A 27,187-nucleotide genomic window follows, 5' to 3' on the forward strand; every position below is an offset into this window, starting at 1 on the left:
TCTGCGAGCAGGAGGCCACAATGTGCAATAGTAATGTCTACAGTGACCTTACAGAACATGGCAAGGTCCTTTTGTGCTTTATCTGTGGTTGTCTATACAGTATGTGACCCCTGCCATTAGTACAATTATTGTGTTAGCCAATATACTTAGTCACAAAAGTGTATACAACATATTGTAAAAGGGGGAAAAATATATATTTTGGGGGGGTTAATCCATTTTTGGTGGGTTAAACCTTTTTTTTTTATTATTATTTGCATTTCTGTGGCACGGTTTACGCTGCACGCAGGGGCATGGGGCGGCGCTTGTAGATGATGTCATATCCAAGTGCCGGAACCGCCGATCACCACGCTGGGGGCAAGCCCAGCACCAAGGTAAGCTGCTGGGCTTCTTCCAGCCTCCGTGCATGAGGTGAGGTTCGTGAGGTGAATAGATGCTGCACACAGGCATCCATTCACCTCCTCCCTGGCTCAACTGCTGTCTGCACAATACAGCAAACAGCAGAGGAGGCTATGTGTGCCCCCACCCAACCTCCATACTGACCGCATGACGCTGCGGTCCAGAGGTTGGACTCCCCAAGTGGTGTAAAGAGGCCCCAGGTTGAACAACCAGGTATACCCATTAACACTGCCTCACCACCCGGGTCCTCCCCGGGTTCCACCCTGGTCAGGACCTGGGTAGGATTCCTGGGAAAATGGACACTTTTTTTTCAGGTATCCCATTTACACCGCCGCTGACCCGGGTCGATGAGGCAAAACCCTGTGGAATCTGGGGATGCTAAGAATTGTGAGGCTGTAGGTTACAGCTACAATATGTACATTTGACATCAGAAGCACATACAGAATACATGCTGAAGCATAACAAAGTATTTTTTAATGTGCGATCAGGCTCTTAGAGAACTCAAATTAGCCATTACTTTTAGTGTAGAAAAGTTTCTTCATACTGCAGAATTACATATAATTTGAAGGAGCCACTTAGGACAAGCAAACAGATCACAAACGCCTCCGTCAGCCAATCTACCCATGAAATGAGTATCTCTGTATTGGACCCCAGCCAATGAAAACAAATTGATTCTGCTGTTGGGAATTCATAGCGACTTTATGTAAACAGGTGCACATTGAGAATCTATGAGTCAAACCATGTTTTAAAGACTCAGGCTAAAGACTTCAAGTGTTTGTCTGTGCACAGATAATCCTAAGAGACTCTGGTGCCTCTGTGATTCACTGATCCTAAATCACAAACTAAAGAGTACAAAAAAAAAAAATGTGCAATTCAGACATACTGCCATTACATCATATGCTGAACATGGCAGACTTATGTGAGCTCACAAGGTAAGAGGCACCAAGAGGGCTCCAATTGCACGTATAGAACACTGCATTATACTTTACTTTTACCATTCTACCAACACTTCTTAATTAGTGACTTTCTACACAGGAAAGGAAATTGCTAAAGAGTAACATATTGTGACTTCTATGGAAAATATAATTTTAAACAGATCGGCCATACCTCCCAACTTTGGTAAGAGGGAAAGAGGGATGCGGGCAAACGCCTAAGGTGCACACCCAAAATTTGGGCTTGTGGCCTCACAGCCAGGGGGCAATGCCCAACTCCCCTTTTCGTTGCTGTGGAGGCATGGCCAGCACTCTGTGAGCATCTGGCCATGCCCCTCTGTATCCCTGAATAGAGGCTGTGCGCAAGCGCACAGCCTCTATTCATCACTGCTGAGCAGCAATGGGCAGGGGAAGCTGGAAGCTGGACAGTCCCAAAAAAACTGGACTGTTCCGCAAAAATTGGGACTTTTGGAAGGTAAGGATTGACCTCTTTAAATCCCTTTTAATTGGTCATTGTAGAAACAGGATATTTTTGAAAATGTATTACTGTATACTGTATTTAAAGAGGTTTAAGTGAATATATAGTATAGCAATTCTGTTGTCAGCCACATGTGCCACATAATCCCCAGGGTAGTACTGTATGATGTAATAGAAATTGTCTCAGCAGATTGTTGTATCTCATTACACAAATTATCATTCCTCTTTCTGTTTGCTGATTGGTATATCCTTTAATTTTCCCAGACTTCTATAATAAGACCTATAATTGCCAGACATCATCAGCCCCATTCTGATTCTGACACATCACTTAGCACGGGCACCAGAGGCAGTTTGAGAGAGGAGAGGGTCCATGTGCTCTGGGTATCTTCTTCTCTAGCAGATTTGTGCCAGAGTCTACTGCGCATGCATAGGTCTCCAAGAACATGGTGTCCCTGCCACAGTCCTGGAACATGGTGTCCCTGTGATTTAATTTTTTTTAGAATTGCCTGCTGATGTGGGATTATGGACGCAGGTTGTGGTCCCCCTGGACCCAGGGGCCTATGGGCTCCTCTCACCCTGCACCCTCATAGATGCAAAAGGGGGAGGCTCACTCATTATCCTTTTCATATTAAAACATATATGCCCATTTGTTGATCACACAATGCACAGCCCACTGCCTTCTAAAAAATAATCAACATAAGAGCAGATATTTTTACTAATGTGTATATATATATACCAATATCTCATCCTAAGGTCACCATTGAGAGAACGTAAATAGCAACCACCATCTCTTACCGCCTTAAAAGATACAAGATGGTTCAATCACTGAATAGATCATACTGTATAACACGAGTGTTGTTAATACTGCTGATAACCTCCACATGACTCTCCTCTTTTGTATGTTATTGAATATATATTAAGATGTGATAACCCTTATACTTACTTTTTGTTATTGAGGCTGCAGGGAGACACAGCTGCCAGAAACTACACATGCAATGCAGGAGCTGAGGCAAACAGGTAATAAGTGACAGTTATAGGGAGGGCAGGAGAGTCAGTGGTAGGAGAGAGCAGAAGCAATGCAGCTGGAAGTGTGGAGTAAGTCACTGAGAGATAAAGGGGTAACAGGGAAAAGCCCTTTATCAGTGATGCTGTAAAGGGCTTTTCATTGCTTCATCTATTCAAAGAAGGGCTTACCATGGAGTAATTAACATTCAGTATCACTTCCCCCCCATACACTAGAATATGGAGAGCGATTCAGAGCAGCATTTCAGCTTTCCATTTTGCTTATAAAATAAAATCACCATCTCAGGATGAGCTAATGAGACACTTGATGGGGAAAAAGCAGAAAATACATCATTCTTCCTACTGTACCTCATGGCCTTCATCCCCACTCACTTCTCTGACTCTGGGCAATCAGAGGAGCCCAAACAGAAGGTGGAAGAGAAAAATCTACCATTGCATGTGACGAGACACTGACAGGAGAGTATTGGAGGAAGTATATATTAGTGAAGTGACCCGACAGTAAGGATATTGTCAGAGAGATGCTGCCACCTGGGGCTGTAACAAACTACTTTACATGTGACATCATGCACAAGGGCAGGGTCTCCAGCACCCAGAAAATACAGCAGCCTGCAGGGTCCTGGCCTCTGTACCTGCAATACTGCCATGCTACTGTCTACAGAGTGCCATTCCCTGCACACTACAAGCCAGAAGCCTGGGCAATGGGGCGGGTGACGGTGCACCCACAGAACCTCTGATCTCAGAGTAGCATACCGCCCACCCATACCTAGTTATGGCACTACAGCCACCAGCAGTATAGAGGGGAAGGGTCACTGCCTCTGCACAGCGTAAGTCCTTTCATGGACCCATGGGCTGCATTCTAGCACTCATTAATATGTTACTGTATGGGTAGCCCTGGAGTATCTCATAACAGACCAACAACTTCCCATTCTCCTGAGACTGCAACACGCACTGTGGTGAGAGAAATGACAGGAATTTCCCACATACCTTGTTTGAGTATATTTAATAAAATTGTTAAACTAGTACAAAAAAAGGTGATAACACTATGACCACTATTACTAATAATAAGGTGATGAAATACTAAATACTATTTTCCAGACCATTAAAATGACAAAATTGCAACATAACAGTATTGTCCCTCAGTGCAGGCAGGGTTGTGTCTAGATCCAATTCAATTTTTTGACTAGTAAGGAAGCGGTTTTTATGTTACCTCTAATTTCCTTGGGTGTAGGCAGTGGCGTAACTATAAATGTTGCTCCCCCCTGCCAAAACATTTGTGGTGTGCCACACCCCCCCCCCCCCACACACACACCCCCCGGACTCCTCTCCAGCGTGTTTCCCCAGTGTGTGACGTGATGACGTAACACACATAACGGAGAAGCTGAAGCAGGATAGAGGAAGAGAGACCAGCAGACACTGCTGCTTCCCTTGGCTCCAATGCATCCCAGGCTGCCCTAGCATGACCATCCGCCTGCCCATCCTGTACACAGTAGCCAATAGTCGGGTCTGTATACAGTTAATTGAATCAGTGGAGGGATTTGTCATCTCTGCCATGGCCTCCGGTGCTCAGCCAGTGGGCAGCAACAGACAGCAGCATATCAGTGCATCGAGCGGGTGCCGGCGCCCACACAGACCCCACTGTGGCTTGCTCCCCCAAGTGGCAGCTGGGGCTGCCTTACAGTAGTTACGCCACTGGGTGTAGGTTATTTCATTTCAATGCAGCTGGATTGCTCGCCACGCTTCAGGCACGTTGGCTCCCTTCGCTCACCTCATTATTATATTCCCGCTCCAGGTGTACGTGGACCCAGGTATGATGGGAAATGTCGCAATACTGAAGTGGTTCTAGCCACTACCGTGCCACCAGCTGTGCGCACCTGAACAGAGCCACACCTGAATTGCTGCTCAGGGGCGCCATCTAGTGGCAGCTGGCATGCAAAACACTTGAATTCAGCACATAGAGGTGTGAGCGGCATTAGCTGTTTATTATATAGGATTGCCAAGTTTTCAGTCTTTGAAAACGTAAGATGTAGGCTAAATGCCCAAGCTGTTAACAGCATGGTCAGATCTAATTTCACTAGGCCCACAGCATTCCAAATATTTTACAAGACCACAGGGACATTTAAGACCAGTGCAAAAGTTAAATCAACCGACAGAAACTGTATCACCTTTTTACAGACTTGGGCTTCTATACACTGCCTGGTGGCTAAGGCTTGTAAATAACTCACCGCAGAAAACACACTAGAATTACTAACACAAAAACAGCTCCATAAACTGAAAAGCGTAGTTCAATAATTCAAGTGCCAGACAGTTTCATCAAGTGCAAATAAATGCACTGCTGCGTTCGTGCCCTGGCGACATCAGTACTGGTTGTAAGAGCGATTTTATCATGAGTCCGTGAATTTACCTCTTGTTTAGATTTAATAATAGAAGTAACTTTTCTCAGAATAAGAAATGCAGCAGAAAAATAGGTCAGGGGGCAAATGCTAACATGTTGTAATTATTCATATAGACTGGGTTCTTGCCACTCTACTAATTGGAGGGATAGTTGTGAAATAAATAGTGAAATAAATAGCTGCATCGCAGCTCATCTGTTTACATGCCAGCATTAAGTTATCCATCTTCTGGGAAGCTTTAAATATTCAGAAATATTAATGAGTGTGAATATTACAGGATGAACTGGCAATGCATGCTTATTAAGCTGCGGACAGACATCAAGCTGCCAACTATCATTACATTGGATTGGTTCTGAATGATCACATGAGAGCTGTATCAAAGTAATGTCTGCCCTCACCAACAGCTAACGTACATTTTGCTTAGTTAATGCTGTCTGCACAGAGAAAGATATCATTGTCACTCACATGGGCATTTCCATGTTTTCCATGTTTTCCTTAACTTTATCATCTCCCTGTTTTCCTTAACTTTAGTCACATGCCCAGTGCTCCTGCAACTGCTGTGTTGCATAGCAGACTATTGAGCGAGTACCTAGCCTAAACCTACACCCCTCCACCTGCAAAAGCTGTGAAGGCAAGACATTGCCCAAAAAGCAGGACTGTCCTGACAATTAGGGAGAGTTAGGGGGCTAAGTACACAACCGAGATTCTATCGCAGACAAATACTTGCACATCCATTATTTATTCCCCCCCCCCCCCCCAAAAAAAAAAAAATATGTAACAGCTGCATGATATGGGATAGATTAAATCAAGGAGATTGCTAGACTCTTTAGGGAGAGAAGGAGATTTCTGCTATTTCGGGGAGTCTCCTGCAGGAGGGAAGACAGCTATGGATACAGGGCCTTATTCAGATCTGTTCTCTAGGCAGCACATGTTCACAGTGATATTTTAATGCTAGCAATAGGGAGCAAAAGCGTTTTAAGTCTATGGAGCAGTGAACAGTTTTGCGTTAATATCAGGTGCCGTAAACTGTGGCCGCTGCCGCTGTGACTACCACCCATGAGTTCTGTATGTAGAACAGGATTGACCTCTAGGGCTCCTTGACATTATGGCAGGGGAACCACACTGCATGTCTTCCTGCAAGTGTTACCTAATCAGCCTAGTGCTGTTTATACCCCTTTTCCACAGACCTGAAAATCCTGTTTTTCACTTGAACGTGCACCTATCTGGGGTTTTTGTCAGTGGAAATGGCTACAAGTGACCTGGGATTTTTGTTTTGGTCACCAGCAGGTTTTTGCAGGTCTTTCTTGAGTGAACTGCAGTGGAAACAGCTCTTACCTGGGATTTTCGACCCAGGAATATAAAATAAGCTACTGATTGATCTTTCCTGGCCTCTGGTAATGAAGGTGATCGCTGAGAGACCAGAGGAGATGCTGGTAGAGGCTGTTTCATACTGGTCACTGTTGGGCACAGAAAGCTGGCACACACAGGCCACAGATTGGACAATGGGTACAGGTGACAGAGCCCAGAGAGAGTGCTGGTCATGCAATACAAGAGAAGGCAGAAGGAAAGTTGGCACCATGACAACAGTTTTTATTGTGCTTTTTTTGGGTTTTCTCTTATTCAGGGGTGTCTACCTGGGAACAACCCCGGACTACAGAGCAGTGGAAATGGGGACATTGGAGAGTGAGACCCAACAAAATCCCAGGTAACAAATCCTTTGTCTGAACCAATGTTTTGATGGAAAAATGGTTTAAGTGAATCATTGGAAGTTTGAAGGCTGAAGGCTTTTGTGTGATTTTACACATTTTCTGTTGTGTGTAGAGTTTAATAGGTTGACATTAATCTATCTCTACACCATTATTTCCCTGCTTTTTATCTTCTGTATTGTTAAAATTACCTAATTTAAATGACAAAGCAGTTGTGTTGTGTATTTATTTAGGGTCAAGTGTTGGCCAGGGGGCTGATTAAGATAACAAGTAAGGCATTAAGATGTTTATCAATAATTTGGATGGCATGAGCTAGTAAAATTTGTTATTAAGATACAAAAAGTATAAATATATTTCACATCAATGATCATTGGATGATAATCTCCTGGACAACAACAGAGACAAATACATCAATAACAAGAAAAATGAAGAGTTACAAATCCCAAAAATCAATACATTGTTTCTTAGCCCACATACAGATCATAGATATAATATAATTAATAAAATAAAGGATCTCGTCTGCTGCTGGTATCATAATTAGGAAACAGAGACGAGTACTTATCATACATTCACACTTCTATGTCTGGTGAAAACACAGCTGTGAATATGCCGGGAACCACTCTTGTCTCACTGTCCCAAGTTAAAAAAAAGGATGAGAAAAATAATAATAATAAAAAAAAAACTAGAGGGTTTCATGCCCCATCAGGAATAAGGCGTATCTGGGAAGACAAGCTCGCCATGATCGAGAAACTTTCAGTACATATGGCTGAATACTCTATCATTCTGGAGGTTATTAGGAGCTCTCTACAGCTGGGCTTGCTAGTGCATACACACAGCAAGGCAACAGAGAATGAGGTATATTACAGCACCTGCTGGAATAACCTAGAGGCCAAGGAGAAGGCAAGGAGGTCACAGGTTCAATCACAGGCAGAGCCCTCCAAAAGGCTGCTTGCAATCTGCAGCTGGTCAGAGGTCAGAAAGCCAATGTGATCATATCAGATGACATCATACAATAGTACAGTACATGTGCAACACATTAAATCAATACTATATATATATATATATATATATATATATATATATATATATATATATATATATACAGTGTAGAGAAGGATAATACAACCATTATGCACTGTGTATATACTCTGTTATTTATATAAAATTTTAGGATTTAGAAAATAATACAGTATCTCTTAAATATCATTTGTCTACCACATATAGATGTACATGTAATACATACATGTAATAAAACTGTTATGGTGGTCATACACTACTGAGAGACTTCGCAGCAGTGTATGGCCAGCTGATCCCCTATGAGCCACCTGGGACCTTCTCGGGCAGCAGGATCGCATGCAATACATCGCATGTGGTCCTTCTGCATGTGACGTATCGAATGTGATCCGTTCCCCGCTGCCAGGAGGGGGGCAAAGTCGGAGGTCAGACGTGCAGTAGGTCTGACCTCCGACTACAATCCAATGCAGATGGGACTGCCCATCAAATTCCATGTCAAACCCATCCTATTTGCCCACTTTTCACCTAATTTTTCAGCCCGATCCATCGAAATAAGGCGAAAAGTGGCCAAATCAGGCAATATGGGGGCTGCAATAGTTGTACTACTGGAAGAATCTGGATAGCGTTTGTATAAGTGACCTAGAAATTAATAATGTAATGTTAATTAATTAAATTAATAATGTTAATATTAATGAAATTAATAAGAGTAATGTAAAATCTCGATGTGGCATCAGGGAGAGGCATTATTAAAAAAAATCCACATGCTTTCACATGGCACGTAGTACAGATGGAGCGCCTCTCTTCTAGCGTGGTCATCCTCTTCTAACGGAGCTCGCCCCAGGTCTCCGCCACCTCACCGTCGGTCCCCGACGTGGTACCCCACCTCCCCGCTCCCCCCCTAACCCTGTCCATCTCCCTGAAGCGGAGACGGGCAGAGTTTGCGTCCCCCGCCACACGGTAACTGGGACGCCCATGCATGTGGCACGTCCCAATCAGATGGAGTGCCATCTCGCCACCAGGGGCAATCTGGCGAGCCCCGGCGCTGGCTGAGAGGCGCTCCATCTGTAGTTCTGCTTAGCAGAAACAGACATACATTAAAACAAAACTGCAAGTAAAGACTAGTAACTGATAATTGTGAGCGTGATCTTAGCATGAGCTACTATTCTAAGAAAATATTCATATTTTCTTTATATTAAGAACTGGAATGACTCAAGTATATTATGGAACTGTATGACAATTCTCAGTATCAGCAATATGCTTGTCTGTTAGACCCAAAACAAATAACTGCATTTAGTTTCATTCCTAATTAAGTGGTATGCCCCAGATGACTATGATGTACCACATAATGGCCACATGCTTAAAACCAGAAACCATTGGAGAGTTTGTTATTAAAGTTAATAAATGATGCAGTAGAAAATGTTTTATACAATTGGGTTAAATCAATTATGGGCGACATTCACACCCTGCCAGAATATGTGTCTATTTGCTGCATATTGTCCGTACAGCAGAATTAGCTGATTTTAGCTAAATCAGTGAGACAGGGTTAACCCTTTGAGTTCCAAGTGAATTTGTCAAAATAGGTGTAAAAATTGCCAAGCAAACATGTTTATTCATCGTAATGACCTGTAATGTTTACCTTATACGGGAAATAGAATCTTTTTTTACACCGCATTTTTTATTTGAATATGTGAGCGACGCTGGCATTTTTAGCCAATATTTAGAACATCTCTCAGTGATGTTGGCACTCAAAGGGTTAAGAAGGGGATATTGGGGGGTGAGGGGGGTTATTACGCTGTTACCAGCATTTATATGATGTTGCAACTCACCCCTTTCGCCACTAACTTGTTTGACCCCCAAATGTTAGTGTTATTTTGGGGGTTATTCTAGTTCACTCTTTTTGACAAAATCCTTCTTAGATGGCCAAAACCATGTGCACTGCAGGTGGGGCAGATGTAACATGTGCAGAGAGAATTAGATTTGGGTGGGGTTTTACTTCAAAGTGAGATCTATATCAGTGTAAAAATAAAGCAGCCAGTATTTACCCTGCACAGAAACAAAATAACTCACCCAAATCTAAATCTCTCTGCACATGTTACATCTGCCCCCCTGCAGTGCACATGGTTTTGTCCATCTAAGAAGGAATTTGTCAGAAAGAGTGAACTAGAATAAGGCCCTTTATATCGTTTTCAGTGAACTCTATCTTACGGTATAGTTGGAGTAGTTTTGTCACTTCGGTCACATGACACATGTACAGCTTTCCGTATTGCAATGCATAGCTATAAGTAAAGGCACAAAAAAAAATGGTAATGTGGATGCCCTCACTTAAACAAAAGTCTTTGTTTCAGAAACCCTTATTGCCATCAAAAGAAGTTATTCAACTGTTTCCACTATATACATACAGCTCTATACACAAGTTGACACCACTGGGTATAAAAGCATAAAAGTCATGTAAACGTCCTTTGGGACTTCCTGTTTCTATATAGCTGTGAAGGTGGCATTATCCACTACTTATTCCTGCCATAATATAGTGTACCTCCACCAAATTCTGCACGTATACACCGACATGCAATATGACACAGCCATGATATCTTACTTTACTGATTTGTGCAACAGGCAAATGAGTGTCAAACAAACAGAACAGAACTTTGGGAGTAGGCCAGAATAGTTTAAATTAGCGGCAGCAGCAAATGTTACAGTAAGATGACTTGTGAGGAAACCTCTTCACTTCTACAAGTCAAGTGCATTCCTTTTCCAGTAGTAAAATTAGCCCAATGGATGGGTCTGGAGTGATTGAACCATATCAATGATGCAAAAAAGTGAACAAAAAACCTTCAAACAATTCAATAGCGCAAAATGGAGAAATATACTGCACTTCCTTAATATGACATTATTCTGTATTGTTAATAACCTCAGCCCTGATATTTTTGCAATAAAAATGATCCGTCTTTTATATTTTTATGTTATAAAAAATTATAAATGGTACTTGTTTCCTAGCACGGCGCCCATGATTTTCATCTTATGCCATTGTTTTGATCGCGTCAATCGCATCGCATGCGACCCGACCGCATGCGATCGATGCGATCAAAACGATTTTTTTCATTGTACAGGCACCCTGATGGGTGATTACTATGTTAAATGCACCCCCATTGTTAATGCACCCCCATTGTTAACCCGAAGCGTGGTGAGAGCAGCGAGCGCGCATGGGGGGGGGGGGGGGGGCGGTACGCGTCCTCCGACCTTTTCATACCCCCACTATCCACGTTGGCGTGGAGTTGATTTTATATAGTGTGGCGTGCGTAGCGCGCCACCGAGCCCGAAGCGTGGCGAGCACAGCGAGCCCCGCAAGGGGACGCGGATTACGCGTCCCCTCGCTGGGCTCACTTTGCTCGCCACGCTTCCAGCTCGGTGGCTCGTTGCGCTCGCCACACTATATAAAATCAACACCACGCCGATGTGAATAGTGGGAGTATGAAAAGGTCGGAGGACATGAACCGCCGCCCCTCGGGGGCTCGCTGCGCTTGCCACGCTTCGGGTTGGCGTTGCTAGTGGGGGTGGCATTAACAATGGGGGTGCATTTAACATAGTAATCACCCATCAGGGTGCCTGTACAATTACAAATCTCATTGCATGCCATTGTAATGGCATGTGATGTGACGCGACATTAAAATTGTACAGTTTGCCTCTTAGAACCCGAAAATCAGGGTCCCATCGCATACCTTAATTAGTGGTTTGCGATGGCATACAATGGGCACCATGCTAGGAAACAAGTACCATATAAATACCTTACTCAAAAAAATTCACATTTTAATATTTACTTTAGTCCTGGATAATCACAGGCTTCCCCTTTCTCCAAAATATAACTACTGTATGTTTGCATTATATATTCTTTGTGTAAGCCAACTTTAAATACCACGTTTAAGAAAACTACAATGAATGTGAATTTTCAGTTTCATAACTTCAAATTTTTTGCTGATTGTATCTATTTCTGGTGGCGGAACAAAATGTGCATACTATACATTTTTATTCCCAGGATGGCTACAGGAAATAAAATACATGACTGACAATGCCATAAGAAAGCAAAAAGTAGTAAATTGTTATGTAATACATATTAGTTAAATTTAGGTGTTGTAAAATAATGAGGGGTACAAAACGGGGTCAGAACCACAGTTCTCGTCCAATGTTTTACGGGTAGTCACATGGGAACACAGGAAGTGAGGTAAGAGGTGCAGACAGATTCATTACACTGGGTGCTAAACTGTTTTCTCAGACTACTGAAATGTCTTTAAAGCCTTTAGCTATAAATTATTAGTTACAATTCTAGTCACACTTAACAAAAAGTTCTAAAAAGTTCTGAAAGTAAGACGTGAGCATTTGTTGGGCTGTAGTGCACAATAAGATGGCAAAAACAGGTTTGTATTCACTTATAGTATTTTCCCAGCAAACAATATAATGATCCTAACTAACATATATATATAGAGAGACATGTCTTTAGAAATAACTGGATAGAACAATTAGCCCACAGAGCTTGCAATCATTTATTTACATGTAAGGGGTTAAACAGCCATTACTAAATTACATTCACATATCTTCAAAACATCTCTTACCTGTAGAGTAGAGAGAAGAACTTGCAAACCACTAGACCCTTCAGTTGCCATGTTTGTGCCAATGCCAGCTATGTCCAGCTCACACTGTGGGCAAACAGACAACCAGCAGACACAATGCTTAACCCGTCTCTGCCAAGTCCCTGATGCTTTCTGTCCCAAGGGCAGATCAAGTCACACATGCACAGGCAAGCGTTGCAAGTGCAACTCTAGACCACAGCTGTGTGAAATAAAGGTCAGCTTGCCACCGTGACAATTACATTTATTTCCTATATAAAGAATCTCAGAGATTAAGAAGCAGAGTCTCATTGCAAGATGTACATGAGTGGTTAGGAATAGAACTCCTTGTTGGGAAAAGGGGGAGGCAGCCAGGAACTTCTAGTCAGCATACAAACAGGCTGGTAAGAGGGGAAGAAAATGACGGACACTGGCAGCCTGTGTGAGTGTGTGTACTGTACAAATATCTTGGGAAGACAAGAGAGGTGGAGAGGATTTCAAACCAGCTTTCTTGTCCACATGTAACCAGACACTGTGTTTCACATACTGGACACTGATCACCAAAAGGGACACACCAGGGTAAAGAAAATAACTGCAATCCTAAAATAACAACAAACTTATTTGCAGAAACAGTCTCTAATGTAAGTTAAAAATAAATACGGGATTGTGCGTAATAAAAGTTTTGCTATAATTGTAACAACATCATGATATATATATATATATATATATATATATATATATATATATTTTTGTTTTACGGCGATCACTGCTATTGTAAGTAATTTAATTAGCAGAACAGAGGAAACTTTACTTCTGAAAGTTACAGTAAGTCACACAGGATGTATTCAGTACAGGTTGGTTGTATACCGGATCCAGAATAATCGAGACCAAAAGATTTTTTGGATAACGGATTATACCGTATTTTGGAATATTTTTATATTTCAATGATGTATCTTGAGGTATCTTGCATTTATGTTGTATAAATACAGTAAACATATGAAATACACACAAATATGTTTTATTTGTACATGAAACAAGGTTGTTTACTATCTCAGACCCTGCATTTGAATGCCAAGCAATCATGTTCTTAAGCATATTTAGTGCCAGTTACATATCATGTATCCAGTTGTGCCAGTCAGAGATGTACCCAGTTGTGCCAGTCACAGATGTACCCAGTAGATTTTTAGCAAAAAAAAAAAAAGTACATTTTGGAAACTGTTTTTCAGAATAATTTGGATAACGGATATTTGGATATAGGATACTCAACCTGTATAATATCTCAACAAACCTATTTTCACTTGAATTTTGAATTTCTTAGACTAAAGCCCAGACAAAGGGGCAGATGCACTAAGCTTCAAAAGTGATAAAATGGAGAGTGATAAACAACTAACCAATCAGCTCCTACCTGCCATGTCACAGACTGTGTTTGAAAAATGTCAGGCACTTTTGAAGCTTAGTGCATCTGGCCCAAAGTCAGCAACTAACACATTATTTTGTTTTCTAATAGTTTCTAGAGAAAATATTTCTATATGCATTATGCTCTATTATATAAAGAATAGATTTCATAATTGAGATTAAATATTTTTTCTGTAAGATATATGATGGTAGATTCATTACACTTCTTTTATTAGGTTTTATTTTTCATATGATCCTATCCCAGTGTCTACAGCTGACAGACCGGTACCATTACACTGTAGTTTTATTATTATTATTATTATTATTATCCTTTATTTATATGGTGCCACAAGGTATCCACAGTGCCCAATTACAAAGTGCATATGAATATAAACATATCTACATCAGCAGAGGACACTGGAATAAGTATCAGCGTGGCAGAAAACAGCAGGATTTGGTTAAACCAAAATGGTTTAAATAAGAGAAGGAAGAGCACATGAGAGAAGAAGACCCTGCTCGTGACAGCTTTCATTCTAGTAAAAGTAAAAGTTTATCTTGTCATATAAACACTAGTATTTGCCGCCCCTAAAATGTGCGTAGCATTCTACATACAAAGAGCATATGATTGTATATAGAACATAAGATTTTAAAGCATAAAGTGAGCAAGCTGCCTGTATACCTAGCACACATAATGTATGTATTTGCTTTCATATGTAGGAGCACTTTGATAAAATCAAAACAAAGAGTAATGTAATGTAAGGCATATAAATTACTCTTATAATAATTTAGAATTGTTTCTACACTGCAACTTAAAAGGAAAAAGCATACTGTATATACTCGAGTATAAGTCGACCCGAATATAAGCCGAGGCACCTAATTATACAACAAAAAAACTGGGAAAACTTATTGACTCAAGTGGAACCCTCAATCGAGTATAAGCCATGGGGGGGCGTTTTCAGCATAAAAAATGTTCTGAAAAAGTAGGCTTATACTCAGGTATATATGGTAATACAGTGTTGTGTATGTGGCTGATTTCATGCCTGATTCTGTACACCATCAGTGCACCGACTTGCACCGGTACAGGACGCAGGGTCCAATTCAAATATGGAATGTGGTTGGAGGTGTAAAACTTTTGGTATGTTTAGGACCGTACTAAACATATACAGTGCAGGAATGTGACGATGTACAGTAGCATTTCAAGGGGAATGATGAGACCAAGGTCTCCTTTGGAAAATAGAGATTTGCTGGTGTCTTGGTAGGAACTGCAGTGACAGACTTGCACAACCCTACGGGTGAAATTTACTAATATGTGAAATACACTTCACAGGTCATGTTGCTATTAGAGATGTGCGGTCCGGATTCTTCAGAATCCGAACCGCAACGAACAACGGGATCCAAGTATTGCCGAGCCGCAGCTCAGCAATTTCCGGCAGACTCGGATCCCAAAGTGAGGCCGAACGGCACCTTCTCGCCGTCAGATTCTCACGAGACCTGGATTACATATAAGGCAATGAGCCTGCGGCTCGTCGCCATTATATGGGATCCAAGTGGGGGAAAAGCACGCTCCGCTGGCGCGCTCTGCAAACAAGTAGTTTAATTAAAAACTACATTGGGGTGATTGGGCAGCTCTAAGCTTTTGTAGTGGGCAGCTTTAGTTCAGCATTACAGTGGGCAGCTTTGTTTAAAAGCACTGGCAGTGGGCAGAGGCACCAGCTTTGTATCACTTTCAAAGGCAGTGGGCAGCTTTGTTTCATAGGCACTTTAGGCAGTTACCACAAGTTTTTATTTTATTTAAGTTTAGTAGCACCACCAGCAGTATTGTTTTATAGTGTATAACTCCACATAACCCAGTGTGTGAACACCCACTGTGTGTAGTATATGCCGATACTGTGACTGCCATCTATATCTCCGTACCTCATCTGTTTATACTTTACTGTGACTGCTGGTACCCCATCTGTTTATATGGTACTGTGACTACTGTCCGCAGCGCCGTACCTCATCTGTTTATACGTTACTGTGACTGCTGTCCTCAGCTCCCTACAAGTTTATAAGGTACTGCTGTGACCACAGGCCGTACCCTACTGTTTATTTAAAATTAATAAAATTACTAAAAGGTAAAAATAATAATAATTTTCTCTGTCCCACGTACTGTGACTGCTCTCCGTAGCTCCGTACCCCATCTGTTCATAAGGTACTGTGAGTGCTGTCCATACCCCATCTGTTTATAAGGTACTGTGACATCTGTCCATACCCCATCTGTTTATACGGTAGTGTGACTGTTGTCCACAGCTCCGTACCAGTTTATAAGGTACTGCTGTGACCGCAGGCCGTACCCTACTGTTTATTTAAAATTAATAAAATCATCAAAAACAATAAAAAAAAATATCTCTGTTCCACGTACTGTGACTGCTCTCTGTAGCTCCTTATCCCATCTGTTTATAAGGTACTGTGAGTGCTGTCTGTACTCCATCTTTTTATACGGTACTGTGGCTGCTCTCCATACCCCATCTGTTTATACGGTACTGTGACTGCTGTCCATACCCTAGCTGTTTTATTACAATACTGTGAGACTGTGGTGACCGTTACGCGCTGTTTGGAGCATTGCTTCTTTTATTTTTGTGGGGACCCAAACACAGCCACAGTCGTGTGGCTGACCCTGTGGCTGAAATGATTGGTTTGTTAAAGTGCGCATGTCCTGTTTATACAATGTAAGGGTGGGAGGGCCCAAGGACAGTGTCACACGCAGCCGCGGTGGTGCGCGGCGGGCATACTACTCACCCGTCCGCGCCCGCCGTCGGCTAGCGTGTAGTGGTCTCCAGGTCAGCGGCAGCAGGCAGCGGCAGTCTGGTGGGCAGCAGGCAGCGTGGGACGCCGGCAAATGTAGCGGTGTGTGCTGTAGGGGCGCCGGAAGGCCGGCGCCGCCATCTTGGTTAAGGGCAAATAGCAGATTGGCTCATGTCTGAGGTTTCCGCCCATACTGACCTGACAGCCAATGGCAGCCGCCCTCTAGGGATATAGGGGATCTGCCTAGGCCTGTTCAGTGTCAGTACAAAGAGTCTCCAGAGGCGTTCACAGCTCCCAGCTGACTCCGGCTCTCTGACTCACCTCTCCTGACTTGGTGCCTTGCTTCCAGTGCTCTGTGGTTGATCCAGGTTCTGCTTAACCCCATCGCTGCCAGTTCTCTCCACAGTCTGGTTCCTGCCTGCATCCCTGAGCTCCCTGGCCTCGCTCTTCAAGTCTTCTGCTTCCAAGCAAATTCTTCTTTCTTCAGTCATCATCCATCTTCTTTCAGTCTTCAAGGATCCTTCATACCATCAAGTACATTCTCTTTCCGGATCCTCTCATTCTTCAAGACCCTAGCCTGCCGTCCTCAGTGCCTTGAACTGTCATTATTTAAATGAACTTTTCTTCTTTCAAAGTGCCGTGCTGGCTCAATTATTATTTACCACTAACTGCCACTTAAAGAAAGTATTCAAGTGTGTATTGTTCCATTTATGAATTCTATTATTAAACCTGCACGATTTAATCCTTCCTCCTCTGGTCCGTCTCCGGTTGCTACACACCACACGACTTCATCCAGCCCTTCAGTTGTGACAGTTTGTACTGACCCGATGGAGTCGGGTGAAGAACAGGCTTCCATGGCGGACGCATTTCACAGCATCGTGGCTCGTCTGGAGCAAGTAGAGGCTACCCAACGCCAAGTGGCTCAATTTCTTCAGGCCTTGTCTCCGCCCCAGGCGGCTCCCTCAGTTTCTGTGACTGCAGCACCAGAGGTTCCAGTTCCTGTTCCTATACCTGGACCCGTAGTTCCTCATCATATGCAATTACCAACCCCCAGCAAATATGATGGTTCACCGAAGGGATGCCGTGGGTTTCTGAACCAATGCGATGTTCATTTCACCTTACAGTCATCTCACTTCCCTACCTCCAAGGCAAAAGTGGCATATATTGTGTCTCTCCTGGCAGGGTCAGCTCTGGACTGGGTGTCCCCTCTCTGGGAACGCGCTGATCCCCTGCTCAATGACTATGAAGCTTTCATTACCTCTTTCCGTCGCATCTTCGACGAACCTGGCAGAGTGTCTTCTGCCGCTACTGAGATCCTGAGGATTCGCCAGGGTAGTCGATCAGTGGGACAATATGTTGTGCAGTTCCAGACTCTGGCTTCGGAATTAAAATGGAACGAAGAGGCTCTCGTCTCCGCCTTCTGGAATGGGCTGGCAGGTCGTATCAAGGACGAATTAACTACCCGTGACTCTCCTGCTACTTTGGTTGAACTCATCTCCTTGTGCAACAAAGTAGATCTACGGATGCAGGAGCGTCAACTAGAGAGAAATCGCTACGATCGTCTCCGCTCTCGTTTCACCACCAACGCTGTTCCTGTTCCTAGACCAGGTTCCTCCACAACTACACCCCCAGATGAACCCATGCAGATCAACCGCTCCCGGCTCTCCTTAGAAGAAAAATCCCGTAGACGTCGAGAGAATCTTTGCATGTACTGCGGTTCTTCCGCTCATCTGCTGTCTTCCTGTCCACTGCGTCCGGGAAACGACCGCTCCTAACCTCCCCGAGGGAGGTCAGGTTAGGAGTCCTGCTTTCATCTCCCTCCTCAACTGTTTCCACCATTCCGGTTACCCTTGTGTGCCCTCAGGGGAAAATCAAGATTCAGGCCTTACTAGATTCCGGAGCGGCTGGAAACTTCCTTTCTTCTTCTTTCGTCTTTCAACATTCATTGGCGGTGCAACCTTTGGCCCATCCCTTGGTCCTCACTGCAGTAGATGGGAGTCACATCAGCAGTGGGCAAATCACTCTTCAAACCAATCCTGTGACGGTTCTCGTGGGTGCTTTACATCAAGAGACTCTAGAGTTTTTGGTCCTTCCTCAGTCGTCACACCAGGTAGTCCTGGGCCTACCATGGCTTGCTAAACACAATCCTCATATTGATTGGTCCAGTATGGAGATCAAAGCCTGGGGTACGAACTGCCTAACTACTTGCATGCCTCGTGTCATTCCACTCCATCAAACTAATCCTCAAGAAGAGGGAGGCCCCAGTCTTTCGTCTTCACCAGCTTCACCCTTGTCGATACCCACACCATATTCTTCTTTTTCTGACGTCTTCAGCAAGGGAGGTGCCGATACCCTGCCGCCTCATCGTCCCTGGGACTGTCCGATTGAGTTGATGCCTGGGAAGTTTCCACCTCGGGGCCGCATCTACCCCTTGTCTCTACCTGAGACCAAGGTTATGTCTGACTACATTCATGAGAACTTGAATAAAGGGTTCATTCGCCCATCTACTTCACCAGCCGGAGCAGGGTTTTTCTTCGTAAAGAAAAAAGATGGAACTCTCCGGCCGTGTATCGACTACAGGGGTCTGAACGATATCACGATCAAGAACCGCTATCCTTTGCCCCTTATCACCGAACTTTTTGACAAGATCCGAGGGGCTTCTATTTTTACTAAACTGGATCTAAGAGGGGCGTACAACTTGATCCGGATCCGTTCTGGAGATGAGTGGAAGACGGCTTTCAACACCCGAGACGGCCACTACGAATACCTGGTGATGCCATTTGGTCTTTGCAACGCTCCAGCCGTCTTCCAACAATTTGTAAACGACATATTTCGAGATTTGCTGTATCATTCCATTGTGGTGTATCTCGATGACATCCTCATCTTCTCGTCTAACCTCCATCTCCATCGTCAAACAGTATCTGAAGTCCTGCGGCGTCTTCGCCAAAATAAACTATACTGCAAGCTAGACAAGTGCGTCTTTGAGGTCACCTTCATTCCATTCCTCGGCCACATCCTCTCCAGCACTGGGATAGAGATGTATCCAGAAAAAGTAAAAGCCATCTTAGACTGGACAGCCCCCACCACGCTCAAAGGCATCCAGAGGTTCCTGGGCTTTTCAAATTATTATCGTCGCTTCATCCGGAACTTCTCCACCCTTGCTGCACCTCTTACTGCTCTAACCCGTAAGGGGTCAGATCCAAGTCCGTGGTCACCTGAGGCCTCTCAAGCCTTCCAGCAACTAAAGAATGCTTTTATCTCCGCCCCAATCCTTCTCCAGCCAAACCTAGACAAACCCTTCATTCTCGAGGTGGACGCATCCTCAGAAGGGGTAGGGGCAATCTTGTCGCAGAGAGGGGAGGACCAGGAACTTCACCCATGTGCCTTCTTCTCCAAGAAGTTTCTTCCAGCGGAAAAGAATTACCCCATTGGGGAGCAGGAGTTACTGGCAGTCAAATCAGCATTGGAGGAGTGGCGGTACCTCCTGGAGGGGGCACAACATAAAATCACTGTATATTCCGACCATAAGAATCTCTCATTCCTCAAGCACGCCCAATGTCTTACAGCTCGTCAAGCCCGCTGGGCCATGTTCTTCGAACGTTTCAATTTTCAAATCAGATTCAGACCCGGGACAATGAATGCCAAGGCCGATGCTCTTTCACGCTCTTTCGAAACCCCAGCAGACCTTGAGACTCCGCCTCGACCAATCCTCGATCCGCTGGTCTTTGCTCAAGTAACAGTCCAGCCTTCACCCCCACCAGGCAAAACCTTCGTTCCTCTCAATCTCCGCAAGAGAGTGCTGTCCTGGGCACACGCTTCCCGTTTTGCAGGGCATACGGGGGCACAGAAGACCTTAATGTTCCTGTTGCGTTCATACTGGTGGCCTACCATTCGTCGCGATGTAACCAGCTTTGTTGCCTCCTGTGTAAAATGCGCTCAGCATAAGTCCTCCAGAACGTCCCCTGCCGGTCCTCTTCTACCTCTAGCCATACCAACAGAACCATGGTCCCACCTGTCTATGGACTTTATCTGCGAACTTCCTCCCTCCAAAGGGCATACAGTAATCTGGGTGGTAGTTGACCGGTTTTCTAAAATGGTGCACTTCTTCCCATTGAAAGGCCTTCCATCCGCTCCAGTTTTGGCTCAGCTCTTCATTTCCACCATCTTCAAACTCCATGGGTTGCCCAAAGAGATTATATCTGACCGTGGAGTACAGTTCGTCGCAAAGTTTTGGAGGGCCCTCTGTTCCGCTGTACAAGTCAAGCTCAAGTTCTCCACTGCTTTCCACCCACAAACCAACGGACAGACAGAACGTGTCAACCAGGACTTGGAAGCCTTCATTCGTTTGTTCGTCTCTTCCTCTCAAGACGACTGGGTAGACCTTCTGCCTTGGGCGGAATTTGCGCACAACAATTCCTATCATTCATCCTCCGGCACCACTCCCTTTTTTACTGTCTTTGGCAAACATCCCCGATCTCCAGAGTTCTCAGATTTATCGTTGTCCGATGTCCCTGCAGCTGCTTCTTCTCTACAACGGTTTGCAAAAATCTGGTCAGACGTTCATACCGCTCTCCTCAAAGCATCCGCTCGATATAAAAGGATGGCGGACAGAAAAAGAAGAGCGGCTCCTAGATTGAAGGTTGGAGATCGAGTATGGCTGTCTACCCGCCATATACGCCTTCGGTTACCCTCCATGAAGCTGGCTCCCCGGTTCATCGGGCCATACCCAATCACTCAAGTGATTAATCCGGTGGCCTACAGACTACAGCTCCCTTCTTCCTTGAAGATATCGAATTCTTTCCATGTGTCTCTTCTGAAGCCTTTGAGATTGAATTTATATCAGAAGAAGGTGCCTAAGCCGCCCAAGATTGGCTCAGAGAGAGAGACAGAGTTCGAGGTGAGGCGCATTATCGACTCACGTTGTCGCAATACCCATCTTCAGTATCTGGTAGAGTGGTTTGGATTCGGTCCTGAAGAGAATTCCTGGGTTGATGCTGCAGACCTCCATGCTCCCCGTCTGGTGAGACAATTCTTTCAAAGGAATCCACACAAGGTGCGTAGGTGCCCTGGGGTCACCCAGAAAGGGGGGGATACTGTCACACGCAGCCGCGGGCATACTACTCACCCGTCCGCGCCCGCCGTCGGCTAGCGTGTAGTGGTCTCCAGGTCAGCGGCAGCAGGCAGGGGCAGTCTGGTGGGCAGCAGGCAGCGTGGGACGCCGGCAAGTGTAGCGGTGTGTGCTGTAGGGGCGCCGGGAGGCCGGCGCCGCCATCTTGGTTAAGGGCAAATAGCAGATTGGCTCATGTCTGAGGTTTCCGCCCATACTGACCTGACAGCCAATGGCAGCCGCCCTCTAGGGATATAGGGGATCTGCCTAGGCCTGTTCAGTGTCAGTACAAAGAGTCTCCAGAGGCGTTCACAGCTCCCAGCTGACTCCGGCTCTCTGACTCACCTCTCCTGACTTGGTGCCTTGCTTCCAGTGCTCTGTGGTTGATCCAGGTTCTGCTTAACCCCATCGCTGCCAGTTCTCTCCACAGTCTGGTTCCTGCCTGCATCCCTGAGCTCCCTGGCCTCGCTCTTCAAGTCTTCTGCTTCCAAGCAAATTCTTCTTTCTTCAGTCATCATCCATCTTCTTTCAGTCTTAAAGGATCCTTCATACCATCAAGTACATTCTCTTTCCGGATCCTCTCATTCTTCAAGACCCTAGCCTGCCGTCCTCAGTGCCTTGAACTGTCATTATTTAAATGAACTTTTCTTCTTTCAAAGTGCCGTGCTGGCTCAATTATTATTTACCACTAGCTGCCACTTAAAGAAAGTATTCAAGTGTGTATTGTTCCATTTATGAATTCTATTATTAAACCTGCACGATTTAATCCTTCCTCCTCTGGTCCGTCTCCGGTTGCTACACACCACACGACTTCATCCAGCCCTTCAGTTGTGACAGACAGTTCCATCTTGCTCCTCTTTTCTTTAGGCGCTGGTACAAGAGGGATTACGGGACATACATACATTTCATTAGTTGCGCATACAAATATCAATTCACATGTTATAATTCTCAAGGTTAGACAGAGCAGTTAGGTGTTAAGATTAGCAGGATCTTAGAGTACATTGTTCAATAGTTGAATAGCTATCGGGAAGAAGCTTTTTGAGGTTCTTGACGACTTGGCAAGGATGGACCTGAAGCGTCTACCTGATATTATTATTATTATTATTATATATTTTTATTTATAAGGCGCCACAAGTGGTACGCAGCGCCGTACATATAGAACACATTAGAACAGTACAGGGTAAACAGAACTAGAAATAACAGTGACAGAAGATCAAAAGAGAGCACAATTAACAATTAACAGCACACATCTTAGTACACAATACAGCTATAGAGATATAGGGAAGTGAGTGAGAATAGATGCAGTTGTAGATTGCAGGTGAGTAAGAGAGCTGTAGTTGAAATGCAAGACGGGTGCTGTGAGAACAGGAAGGAAGAGGGCCCTGCTCTAAGGAGCTTACAATCTAGAAGGTCTGATATGATGATAGCCTAGTAGGTTAGCAGGTGTACGTCTTTGTTCTAGAGCTGTACTGAGACACATTTGGGTGCACAGCCTTTATCTTCCTCCACTTCTTGGCTCGTAATTATATCTGACCAACCAAAGTAATGCAGTGACTGCAACCAAAATTCTTTTATTTAAGAGATGGGGGCCAGCCCATTAATACTCTCCAGCACATGATGTTTCAGACTTTGGGTGGAACATGCATGACTAAAATGACAAAGCTTGCTATGCAAGGGTTTATGATCTGGCAACCTTTATGTGCATGTGTCGTATGAAGCATGCAGCAGGTGGTGCTGGGAGGGATCTGATTGTATCCCTCTCAGTGCAAAGGTTGTATAGAAGGCCATAGGCTAATATTGGACAATTCCATATAAAAATGGCATTATACACTGTATCCAAGTCCTGGAATCTGTCGCATTCCAGTTCTTAATGCATTCTGTTAGTGGCCAAACCTCCATAATGGCGTTTTTGGAGGTTTATACACATTTTTTGGTGTACTGCAACCCAGAATTATGGTCCAAAGCAGAGATTTGTTTGGCAATGCCATGTATATGTTCCCCGCTCTGCTCTCAGAAGGCTCAAATGGATTTCAATTTGCATGCAGTGGACTTGGAAAGGAGCAGCATCTCCAGGTCTCTCATAAATTTGGCTTCTGGAAAATAACTAGTGCAGAACGGTACTTGTTTCCTGGCAGGGCGCCCATCGCATGCCTTAATTAGTGGTATGCGATGGTATGCGATGGTATGCGATGGTATGCGATGGTATGCGATGGACCCGATTTTCGGGTTCTAAGAGCCGCACTGTACAATTTTAAAATCGCATTGTGATAAAATTTTAAGATCGCGATGCGATCAATGCGATCAAAACGATGATTTAATTGTACATGCACCCTGATGGGTGATTAGTATGTTATATGCACCCCATCGTAAACGCCACCACCACTATTAACACCAACCCGAAGTGTGGCGAGCGCAGTGAGCCCGCGAGGGGCGGCGGTACGAGTCCTCAGACCTTTTCATACCACCACTATCCACGTCGGTGTGGAGTTGATTTTATATAGTGTGGTGAGCGCAGCGCAGCGAGCCCCGCGAGGGGACGCATAATACATGTGAAGTTATCCGCGTCCCCTCGCGGGCCTCGCTGCGCTCGTTGCGCTTCGGGCTCGGTGGCTCGCTGTGCTCGCCACACATTTTATAAAGTCAATTCCACGCCGACATGCATAGTGGGGGTATGAAAAGGTTGGAGGACGCATACCGCCGCCCCTCGCAGGCTCGCTGCGCTCACTGCGCTTCGGGTTGGCGTTAATAGTGGTGGTGGCGTTAACGATGGGGTGCATATAACATACTAATCACCCATCAGGGTGATTGTACAATGAAATCATAGTTTTGATCGCATTGATCGCATCACATGCGATCTGGTCGCATGCGATGTGATCAAAACTATGTAACAAGATTAAAATCGTGGGCGTCGTGCTAGGAAACAAGTACCTGCAGAACAGTTCAGTGCAGCATCTATTTAGTGAGTGGAATATGACATTCACCTACAGTTAAACTTAAGACATTTGTTTGCTGTGTGACTAATCAGTGGATGTTCATTACTGCTGCTTGGCTCAGAGGTGTCAGTAATCTGAGTCTGTCTATGAGAAAATAATTGTTCACACTGTAGTTCCTATGAATATCACTTATTACTATGCACTGAAAGATAAATGTTAAAGAAGTTAATAGATGGTCATGTTTATGACACATAAGTGACGTTTCAAAGTTACAAAACGCTTTCTTTAACAAAATACAATAAATAAATAGAGAGAAATATACTGTAAATGATAGATAGATACTATAGATGATGATGATAAATAATGATAATGATGATGATGATAAAGAGATACTGTACAGTAGATCAGTGTTTTTCAACCACTGTGCCGTGGCACACTAGTGTGCCTTGAGCTGTTCTAAAGTGTGCCCCAGATCTAGAGATGTCCAAACCAGTTTACAGCCACCACCAGTTCAACTGTTATTTAGTGATCTCTTGTTTCAATGTAAAGGGCCAATGGAGAAAATTTACTAAGCTAAATATGGCTAAAATAGGCGTATTTGTATTAGAAAACATGCCTATTTTATTCGTATTCGTATTTTCGGCATTCACTACCGAAAATACATGCATTTGTATTTGTATTAATGGCACATTCGTATTAGTATTTGCGAATACGAATGTATAAGCCATCGATAGAATATGAATAGGAATCACCATTCAAAAGAATGGTGATTCCTAATTTACTAAGCGGACGTGTGTTATATACTTGGAAATAAGAGGACGCAAGCTGCACCGGAGAACCCCCGTGAATATGGTTTCCTTCCACAGGTACCCATATGGATTTGTTCAGGACCAGTGGATGGACGGATACCTACCTATCAAGGTAGGTAAGTATCAGTACCTATGGGCTCAGTGTGTAATAAAGTTCTACTTTCATGGTGTGTGTGTGTTTTTATTTAACTATTTGTACTGTTGTGGGACTACAAGTCCCAGCGGGCCCTTTAATGTCCCGCATGCACGGACTTGTTGTTCTCCAAGTCCCTGCATGCAGTGCAGGCTTGCCGGCACTCATAGTTCCGCAGCAATACACAAAAGTTAGCTTTTTTTTTTTACTACACAATCAGCCCGATGTCCAATGCCCAGGGTCACCGGGGACAGTCCCAGGCTTCAGTCTGGGCCGGTAAATTCTAGAAGGAGTGGACCCCCTCACCATATTTTGGGAACCAGGATCGGCCCTTGGGCCTGGTGCTGGTTTTAAAAAAAAAAACAGGGAACCCCTATTTGTTTTGTTCCCTGGTTTTTAAAAACATGCCGGGGGGGGGGGGGGGGGACCTCACGCCATTTTTTAAATTATTTCTTTATTTTTTCATTTATTTTACACTGCAGCCTGCACGGAGCCATGCAGGCTGTGGAATCATATTTGTATTTAGCGACCACATATACGGCCGCTATATACAAAATCATATCGGACAGAGGTCCTTATTCAGATCTGATTGCAGTACAAATTTGTTCTCAAAATGGGCAAAACCATGTGCACTGCAGGTGGGGTAGATGTAACATGGACAGGGAGGGGTAAATTTACTAAGAATACGAATACGATATTTTGTATTCATATTCTTAATACGAATGAATACGACTGCATACGGCTGTTTCAGCTGTATGCAAAATCGTGTTCCGGAGGGTAATTTACAAAGCAGTCAAATACTACTGCTTTGTAAACCTCCGATGGCGTATCCATTCGTATTAGCGGCGGTATATACGGCTGCTAATACGAATTCGTATAGCCAGTCTGCATCAGTCAGATCAGTGTAGGCTGCAGTGTGTAAAAAAAAATAGAAAAATAAATAAATAATTTTAAAAAACGGTGTGGGGTCCCCCCCAAGGCCGTAGCCAGCCCCAGGCTCAAGGCCGCCTAGTGGCCAATCAGGAGCCGTAAAATGTGGCTCCTGTTTGGCCGCTAGGCGTCCAATAGAATCATTCGGAGGAGAGGCGCTGAAGATGAACCTTCAGCTCTTCTCATGTTCGCTGGTGCCGGGATGTCTTTTTTTTTGTTGTTGTCAAGTACCGGAGGACTACTGCATGAAAGAAGAGGACAGATCTACTCCGGAGGAGACCCGTGAGTAGAATTTCCTTCCACAGGTCCCATATGGATTTCGTCAGATATCTGGACCCCGGAGCCGGACCCCTGGACCCCATAGCCCCAGACCCCGGACCCTGGGACCTACCTACGGGCTCAAGATAGGTACAGTAGGAGCCCATCTCATCTATCTTAGGCCATGGCACAGGATGGCTAGCCATGGCTATCCTATTGTTCTCAGCTCCAATACAATACATAGAACAGAGTAGGGGATTAGCAGAGTAATCCAATTACTCACTTAATCCTATTATAGAGAT

General features: G+C 44.3%; 1 pseudogene; it reads left to right on the forward strand.

The window, feature by feature from the left end:
• The first annotated feature begins 1,302 nt into the window (after positions 1–1,302).
• LOC146073053 (piRNA biogenesis protein EXD1-like) overlaps positions 1,303–27,187 on the forward strand; it is a 39,871-nt pseudogene continuing 13,986 nt past the window's right edge.

This window comes from Crinia signifera, chromosome 4 (genome assembly GCF_055691185.1).
Source record: "Crinia signifera chromosome 4, ASM5569118v1, whole genome shotgun sequence".
Taxonomy (NCBI): Eukaryota; Metazoa; Chordata; class Amphibia; order Anura; family Myobatrachidae; genus Crinia; species Crinia signifera.